This window comes from Rhincodon typus, chromosome 16 (genome assembly GCF_021869965.1).
Source record: "Rhincodon typus isolate 14 chromosome 16, sRhiTyp1.1, whole genome shotgun sequence".
NCBI classification, from domain to species: domain Eukaryota; kingdom Metazoa; phylum Chordata; class Chondrichthyes; order Orectolobiformes; family Rhincodontidae; genus Rhincodon; species Rhincodon typus.
The window spans coordinates 34,957,608-34,967,408 of record NC_063347.1 but is presented as its reverse complement, the minus strand read 5'-3'; the positions used below and the strand labels follow the sequence as shown (position 1 = coordinate 34,967,408).

The 9,801-nt window shown below is 40.1% G+C and overlaps 1 protein-coding gene across 4 annotated transcripts in view; it reads right to left on the bottom strand.

The window, feature by feature from the left end:
* The window catches only part of LOC109916945 (ataxin-7), a 164,902-nt gene that overhangs the window by 70,347 nt on the left and 84,754 nt on the right, over nt 1-9,801 (bottom strand). The gene's annotated exons all lie outside the window — the stretch shown is intronic.

Sequence of the window (9,801 nt, the reverse complement as noted above, 5' to 3'; positions counted from 1 at the left end):
GGTAGTGGAGGAGGGGTTAGACTCACGGTTAAAGAAATAGGCATGGAGTTGGAGAAAAAAGTTCAACATCCAGAATTGAACGGATTCATTGATATGAGAGCACAGGGGAATGAACGGGGGGGTCCTTTGTTGAGGACTGACCATTCATCCTCAGTGAGGGGGAGGTCTGGGGGATGGTGAAGACTGTCTCAGGAGCGGAAATGACATCGTCAGCGTTGGTGGAGGAAGTGACTAGGTTGGTGGAGTCAGTGAGAGAGGCCGAGGTATCCACATTGACAATGGTGACGGTCACATTGAGAGGGAGGTCCTGAATAGGGGAAAGGACTGGGGTGGAGGAAGAGGCCTGTGTTTGGTGGTAAGTGCAAGCAAATTAGAGTACTTACGGTTTTTAATGTCAGATAAGGTGGAGAAAAGACATAGGTTGAGGGTGTGGATCCTGCGTAGAATGAAAAACAGAAGAGATCCTTTGCAGGTCTGAGAAAGGGAGGCTGAGCTGGGGCAAGTTTGATTGTAGTGCTAGAAGATGCCAGCGCATCGCTGAGTGTGTGTACTTCAGGATCCATAGAGAAAACGGTTTTTGGAGGCTCTGGATGCTCTGTAGGTAGAGTGTGTTGTGATTTGGGCCAAATTGGGATGGCCTGAATATTGTTTGTAGTCCATTGGGGATGATCTGGCTGCGTAGGGAGGTACTGAGAAAGGAGATGTGGCTGTAGTGTCAGGTTTAAGTATGTGGTTGAAGAGGTTCAGGGCACAGGAAATTACCAGAGGTTTGCAGTGGGAGATTTCCAATGAAATCTTTCCAGAGGAAGGAGGACAACTTCAAGTTGGGCATCCTTGGAAGATGCTTCAGTGGGGTTATAAATCACTCAGATAGCAAGAACTTCAGATGCTGGAGTCAAAGACACAGTATGGAGCTATAGGAACACAGCAGGCCAGGCAGCATTGGAGGAGCAGGAAAGTTGACGTTTTGGATCGGGATCCTTCTTCTGAAATGGGAAGGAAGAAGGGAGCTGGGAAATAAAGAAAGGAGGGGTGAGGCGGAGGAAGGTAGGTGGGATGGTGATAGGTGAGTGCAGGTAGGGAGTGGTGGGGCAGATAGGTGGGAGAAAAGATTGACAGGTTGTGTCAGTTCAAGGAGGTGAAGATGAGAGGGAGGGTTGGACGTGGGATGAGGCTGGAGGTGGGGAGATTTTAAAACTGGTGAATTTCATGTTTAGGCCATCGGCCTGTAGACTCCCGAGGCAGAATATGAGGTGTTGCTTCTCCAGTTTGTGGATGGCGTCATTGTGACACTGGAGGAGACCCAGGGTGTACATGCCACCCAGGGAGTGGGAGGGAGAGTTAAAATGGTTGGCAACCAGAAGATGTTGTTTGTCGCGTACAGTGCACAGATGCTCCACAAAACGGTCTCCAAGTGTACGCTTGGTCTCACTGATGTAGAGAAGGCCACATTGGGAGCAACAGAGACAGTAGACCAAGTTGACGGATGCACAGGTGAACCTCTATCTGATATGAAAGGTTTGTTTTTGGCCTTGAACAGAGTGGGGCAGGGTGTTGGGGCAGGTGCAGCACTTCCTGCAGTTGCAGGCAAAGATGCTAGGTGTGGGCTCCCTTCCCCATTTCTGAAGGGGGGTCCCAATCCGAAACATCAACTTTCCTGCTCCTCTGATGCTGCCTGGCCTGCTGTGTTCCTCCAGATCCACACTGTGCTGTCTTTGACTCCAGCATTTACAGTTCTTAGTAAAATACATAGTGTATATGTGCACGTGCGTGCGCGCACACACACACACACACGCACACGCAAATTAAGATACAAACCAAGTGAAAACATCACATGGTAGCTATGGTGGATGTTGAAGAAAGGGAAAAAAGAGGAGGGGGGTAAATGGCCTCTGGAAAGAGAAAGGCCATTAAATACAGGTATTAGAGAGGGGGAAAATGACTAACTGATGTTGTATTATGGAATAGATTCTAGAGCAGACACATTCTTTTGGAATGTTCTTAGAAAGGTATGTGACATCACAACTTGTGACATTCTGGTATAAAAGGTATCTGCCTAGCCTTCAATAACTCTGAGCACACAGAGGCACAATCAGCTGTGTATAATGTAAAATAACATCAATAGGCTAGTTGTATCACACGAGCACCCCTATCTCTGAGCCAGAAGACTCAGGTTTAAGTCCCACCTGCTTCAAAAGATGTGTCAGAACATGTCTGCACTGGTTGATGATTAGAATATTTAACACCAGCAAGCTTGGAAGCTAAACTGTCTCGGTCTGTGGCACAGTATAGTAAATAAACTTCAACAGATGACTCAACAAAAGAACCCTAATTTTGCAGTATAAATTACACGCTAAGACGGAAAGCCACAAACTGCATCAATAAAGTATGCAAGATGGGGCAGGATGGAGGGATACTGGAGGCATGATAACATTAGCTACTTTCGTGGGGCATAGCAACAATGAGATGAATTAGCAGAATCTGGATTTATTAGGGACAGGGTTTTCCGGAAATGGAGATCCTAAGCAGATGGGAACAGAGGAAAGAGGACTGCTTCCTATGGAGAGCGATAGACACATTTGCTGGCTATTGGTTTTTCAAATCTGTTGTCATTTATACTGTTTCAACACCTTGGAACTTAAAGCCGATTCAATGGAGCAGTTGAGAATTCAACGACCACAGCTTTCATTGTGGGAAGAATCAGGAGTAGGAAGTGTGAAAAAGAACACAATCTTGGCATGGAAGGTCAGTGCCACTTATCCGTGGGAGATTGATTTAGGCACAACATTCTAGGTCTTAAACTGCTAGATGGAAAGAAATTAAAAGGAAACAATTGCAACATTTACAGGAAGTGTATACCATCCACAAAACATACATATAATTTTAAAAGATACAAACACATACTATGCTGGGAGGGGGCAGGTGGGGGGCTGCAGCAGGCGGACAGAGGAAGGAGGGCCAGAAGAAAAGAAGAGGGGAGATCAACATTTCACATTTCATAAGTAAAACACAGGGATGCTTGAAATCAAGCAAGTGCACAAAGTGCTGGAAATTTCTGGTAAGTGAGACAGCATCAGTGGACGAACACAGGTAAAATTACAGGTTGTCGAGTTTAATAAAAAAAAAGGTCATCAACCTGAAATGCCAATTTTCTCTCCCTTAGGGATGTTGCCTCATCTACATTTTTTTCAGCATTTTGTTTATTTCAGATCTTGTTTACCTTAGATAAGCAGCATAACATTAATGTTTTGATTCAATTCAGTCTGCACAGATAAAAAGGATTCTATGATGCAGTGGCAGTGCCTCTACCTCTGGGCCAGAAGATTCAGTCCCACCTGCTGCAAAGGTAGGTCATAAAATGTCTGAACAGGCTGATTAAAATATCTATATAGATGATCTGTACATGTATCACATTTAACAATTCAGACATCTTAAAAACAATGTACATAAGTATGTTGTCCACATTTAAACTACTTAAAATTAAGAAAGCTAAGAAAAAAAGCTGCTCAAACTGCGACATTAACATCAGGTTACCACAGAATCTGTACTGATAAGTACCATTTTTAAAATAGAACTATCCAAATTTTATTATCCCTTAGTTTAAAAACATAATTCAGGTTCAACCAAAATGTACTTTAGAAAAGAAAGCTTTACTTGCATTCCAGCAATGAACTGTTAATAGCACAGTGCAGCATTTAAACAAGTAACCAGCAAGCTAGTATTCTGATCCCTGTACATTAGGGCATACTTCATTTTAGATCTTTTAGTGCCATTTGATGAAGATTCCTTTAATTGGCAGGATTTATATTTTCCCCCCTCCTTCAGAGGTTATGATTTCAGTCTCAGTTAAGGGCAGTCCTCTGGTATCTTATGCAAGAGACTTTTCATGAATAAGCCAATGGTCACGGGCATCATAGCTGAGCCTGATCCCATCCTCAGCCACAAAGCACACATCACTGAACAATGGGCAAGAGGAACTCTAACACAAAATACGAACTAAAAAGAGGAGGCCAGGAAATTCTACTCCAAAAACTCAGTTCACTTCAAGTACAACAGTTTATTTTAAAATCAGAAAAAACTAGTATTAAAAAGAGTAAGTGCGTAAAATTGGCTTTTTTCACAAAGCCTGACGTAGGAACATAATTGAAGCAGCTTGACACCAACTAGAACAAAGCAGCCCACTTGATTGGCAACATATCCATAAATATACACTCCTTTCACCCCTGCTGCTCAGTAGTAATAGTATATACATCATGTACAAGATGTACTGCAGAAATTCTCCAAGGCCTCTTGACAGTACCTTCCAAACTCAACTATTACCACAATGGCAGTGGATACACAAGAACACCACCTGCTCACCATTCTGACTTGGAAATGTATCACTGTTTCTTCAGTGTTCCTGGGTCAGAATCCTGACAGCTAACAGCATTCTGGGTCTATCTATAGTAAATAGACTGCAGTAGTTCAAGACAGCAGGTCATCACCACCTTCTCAAAATAAAACTAGGAACAGGCATCAAATAGGGCCTAGGCCAGTGACACCCATTTTCCATGAATGAATTCTTCTTTTGAAAACAGGAGTAAAATGCTATAATCAGTGCAATGAATTTGTCACAGAAGTTCAGACCGTTTGATTAGCTGTCAAAACTGTTTTACACCGTTCACAGCAAGCAAAACATTGTCCCTGAGACCACCTGGCTCGCCATCTTTTTCTAGTTTCTCCATCTCATTGGAAAGATTTCAACATGGCAATCAGACTTCTGTTCTTTTAAAATGAACAACAAAATCCATAAACAGTTGCAAATGACATCCCCCATGACATAATAGTGGTGCATCAATCCTTGTTGACACTTTCAATATCATCCACACATTCTCCTGTTTCTGTCCCCATTCGGTTACACTTTTACCTATACAGAGCATTTCTAAAAAAAAAGCCTCTCTTCTTGCACCCTTACCTTAGTCTTCCTCTTTGCTTCAAAAGTGATATCATCCATGGCCATTAAGTCAATTTCATTACATACAAATGATGGTATCACTGTCTCACTCTCCTCAAGCTCAAAAAGTGTTAAATCAGATCAGAGTACCCGGGTCCATTGCCTACCCACCACAAAGACAACCTGCTTCTGCAGCGTTGAGTGCAAGTGATCTATCACAACCTTGGCCCTATGCCTAGCTAGCTCAGTTGACACAGACCTAGCCTCTTAACTTCAGGGCCATGGGCTCAAGCCCACATTTCAGGCAATTAGTGTTTGGGGGGCCTATTGGCTCAGATCACTCGAAAGCTTGTTTGTGATGCTCAGTGACAGCAACAGTGTGGGCTCGCAAACCAACTGAGATCTCCAAGAAGGCCACATCTTCTCATCTTTGACCCTCAGGTTAAGCTTTCCTCTAGTCTCCCAACAAGAAAACAACCCATGATCAACCATGGCAACTTTCACTTCTAATCTTGAAAATAAAAACAAATTTCAGTCAGGAAGGATGGTACACTGCCCTGGGCATACAGGAATTTTACTTGGCACCTATTCAGTTTCAAATCCAAAATGTCACTTCAGACTTTAAAAGTCTTTCTCTCTACAGATCCTGCCAGACATGCTGAGCTTCTCTAAAACTTTTATTTTATTGATGACTCCAACAATAATTTATCTATTTCTCAAAATCATAGTTTTTTTTAAAAATGTCTCAAAATATAATGGGTTCAAAAGCCAACTTCACTCAAAGCATACTCCAGTTTACTTCTTTCACAATGTTCATAACAATTTGCCACACTTAAGTGCTGCCTCGAAGTAACTAAGCTATTTATAATGAAGGCAAATATTATACGGGACCAGTCTGAATTACATTCAATCATCCGCCCGAGTTTAAAGCTAGTAGGTAGTTTTCAGTCCTGCTCAGCCTGGCTGACTTAATTGGACAAGCAGCCCGAGAGTTTGAGGGGCAAAAAGTCAGCCAGCCAGAGTTAGAATTTGAAGATTATGGCTGACAGCACTTTAAAAAGGATCAGATAGGGATCATCTATGCTCAAGACTGTACATTTTAGACGATTTTTGGAAAGGAATGGTTGACGAGCCTTGCAAGGGCTTATCTGCCGCAAATGGTGGAGATAGCTAAATGGCTCAAGAATGAAGTAATGACTAAATTGTCTTTTTTTTTTTTAATTAAAATGAAAGATGATTTTCCTGCAGCAGGTTGCCATATTTGTACCAGCTCCCTTACAGGATGCGGAGATTAGTGTTCAAACTGCTAACCACACAAAACCTTTTGATGCTGATAGAAAAAGCAGAGCATTTCTCTACTAGTTAAGCCATAAAATACAGAAAGAATACACTTTGAGCTTCATTTTTAATGATGAGCAATCCATCTAAAAATCAGTATCTTTCACCACAAAAAGAACTGATTCAGAAGTCAAAAGAAGTTCAAAAACAACATGAGCCTATTAAATACTTTAGAATCACTAGGAATCTGATAGAACTGACACACAAGAGACCGAATTTTGAGAACGACACTGAAATTCAGAAACATCAATGAATATAGTTTAGAAAGAATAACAAACTTAACACACTGGATGGAGTGACCATTCTTTCCTGGACATTTTTAAAAAGTGCAATGAGACAACATTGCAAACCACTAACATTGAAAAAAGGAAAAAAACTCTGATTTTAAGAGTCTCATCAGAAACAATGGAGCCTTACAGACAATGAAACAAAGATGGAAAATTGATCTGTAGTTTTTCAATTAAGTAGCCAAAGACAGACAGATGGTCAAGGCACTTTACAGTGACTATAGTTTAATATTCAATATAGGAAATGCAACAACCAATTTGTGTACAGAAAGATCTTGCAAAAGTGATAATGACCTGATAATTTGTTCCAGACAGTTTAAATTGGAGCATGAATAACTGCTAAGATTCTAGAAAGAACTTCCCCGAACCTCTTCGCTACAGTCACTTTACCTTCTCCAGGGAGCACATCAGGGCCCAGTTGTTATCAAAAGATACCAAAGACAGCACCTCCAAATAAATAGCTACTGCATCTGTTCCAGGGTGTCAGCAAACACAACTATTTTACTATAGGTCAGTGATAAGACCAAGAGGCAGAGAAATATCCTAATTCTGATCCCACTTACTAACATTTTTAAATACTGTGTACAGTATGTTTACAACCAACAGTATGCTGGGGCTACATTTTTCAAAAGACTGTTTGCAGAAATAGAAACACCTAGTGGTAATAAAATGGGAAAGCAAACTAAGGACTAATGCAACATGCAAGTGAAATGGATCTCAAAAGACTTCGTGCAAGAACTATGAACAGCATGTTCAGTGAGAGAAAACCATAATGCTTTAGTGGGTTGCAGACAACAAGTTAAAAAAAGTCTTTTGGACAGGATAAAATATAAGAAAAGTAGCCAATAAGTCAGACACAGTTCAGTAAGAGAATAAACAGAACTACTGCAGGAAAGTCAGACATGAGGGTCCTAAAAACCAAAGCAGAGATCATATGATGGATAAAAACAGAAATGTTAGATAAAATAGTTAAGCTAATCAGAGAAAGCACATCAGGATTGGACATTGTCTAGAATTATAAATGGTAAGGTCCTAAAAATATTTCAGGACTCTACTGAGCGTGAACGAGTGGTGGGATACTAGCCAGCAGCCAGGTTTATCCATTTTTAGAAAGAAGTACCCAACAAATCCTGATGATTAGGTTAAGGTTACCGGTAGAAAATATGACAATCCTTAACAATGAAGTTATTACAAAACTAGACCAAGGAACAAAAAATTAGAAGCTGATAGCATAGATTTCACAATGATCAAATATAATAAATCTCAATTTTCGAGCAGCTGACACAATAGATGGAAACTCCATAGATGTAGTGTACATGGATTCAAAGATCATTAGAGATGATTAATAGGTGATTTACAGGGAAGATAGCAGTGAAAAACTAGGTGCCAATCATTAGAAATTACCACTTTTTCAGCTGCTGAACCCTCATGGAATTTGATTGAGTATCTGTTAACTGGATGTGTCAATGATGGAGACATTGAAATCTGATAATTTTTAAAAAATGCAACTACTGTCTTGTAAAGACAAATAAAACCAAGGATAGTGACAGAGGGAATACTTAAAAAATAGTCAGTGGAATTCAATGTCAGTAACAATGTGATAAAATACTTTGACAGTCACAAAGGAAACAGTGCTGTTGAACAGAAAGATATCAGAATATAGAATATGGGTCCAAAACGTATTAAAAGCAGCCCTTTGGGCTGACAAGATTATAAAAATTGTTAATAGAATTCCAAGTTTAATTATCTCTTGATATTTTCTGCATCTTGCAATGACAATCCAAAATAAAACAAAATAAAGAATTCAGCTATTGGATTTAGTAGTAGGTTCCACACCATTGAAATGTAGAGGTTTCAGAGAGGTAGCAACACAGATTCAATTGGCTGCTACCTGGTATGAGTAAAGACAAAGGCACTTTTTAAAATAAAAAAAGTGTTCATAATTAAAGCACCACATCTGGGGCCAAGTGTTTAAAATTACAAAACAATAGACAGAAATGGATTTCTTCACATTGAAGCTGTGGCGTTCACTTTCAAGATTATTAGTCAAATCAGAAACTGTCAGAATTCAAGATTATACTAAATAAGTGAATGCACAAAATTTAGTTGCGACATGGCAGTAAGATGGGTACATCTGTTCAAATGGACAATAGGCTACCAGTCTGGTTAGACCAAACGCCCCAATTTCATGTTGAGCTTTCTATGTATGACAGTATAAAATCATGGTGTATGCATGCTTGTGCTCAGTAATCCCTTGGAATGAGGATGACATGCTTGTGACTAGAACCTGCATGTGGCTGGAAGAAGGCTGTTGTGCTGCAGCTAGACTTTTTTTTGTGCTGACTGGGAAACTCTTCTGTTGTTACTGCCTGTGATAGATGTATAGGCAAGATTTACACATTTGATAAAGTCACCTATTTGGTGATGTAACAATTCACCAGTTGTGGCCATGAAGTCCCAAGGTGGCACTTAAACACACCCATATGGACACTGTCATTGCGCTACATGACCACCTTTACATTTTGGCACAAAATCTGTAAGAACCCGAGATCATGGGAGCACCGTAGCTGACAACTCTAACTCAGAGCACTGAAGAAACTCTGAGATCTGGCAGCGTCTGTCTAGAGCGAAACAGGAGTTAACACATCAAGTTTGGTATGATTCTTCTTCAGAACAATCTTGCCTATACACCTGGTCACAGACAGTTCTGAAATCATACCAGACACGGAACGATAATTCTGTTGTTTCACTCGCCACAGATACTGCCAGATGTGCTGAGTTTCTCCAGCATTGTTTTAGATTTCCAGCACCCACAGTACTCTGCCTTAAACTTTTCACAGAATATTAACAAACATTTTATAACTAGTAAAAGTGTATTGCTATAACCAGTAAGGTGGAAAAGGACATGGAAATGTTGAAGATAGAAAATTGGAAAGGTGAAAATTAAAATTAGGTTTTTTTGCACAAGGTAATTGTTCAAATCTGCTACTTGTTATCCCCTACTCAAGGCAACTATGTAATGTGTACCAGAATTGGAAATGCAAAAGTTAAAAGTTGCTCAAATGAATGCTAATCTTGGAACTATTACTTTAGTATTAACATTTTTTCCCAAACAATTAAGAAAAATGTCAAAACTGACTATTTGTTATCCACAGATAGCCAAGGTGAGAATAAGATTGTTCATTCTAGTCCCCACCCTAGACACAAGTTGACACCTCTTAAAATTGACATTCAAAAATATTT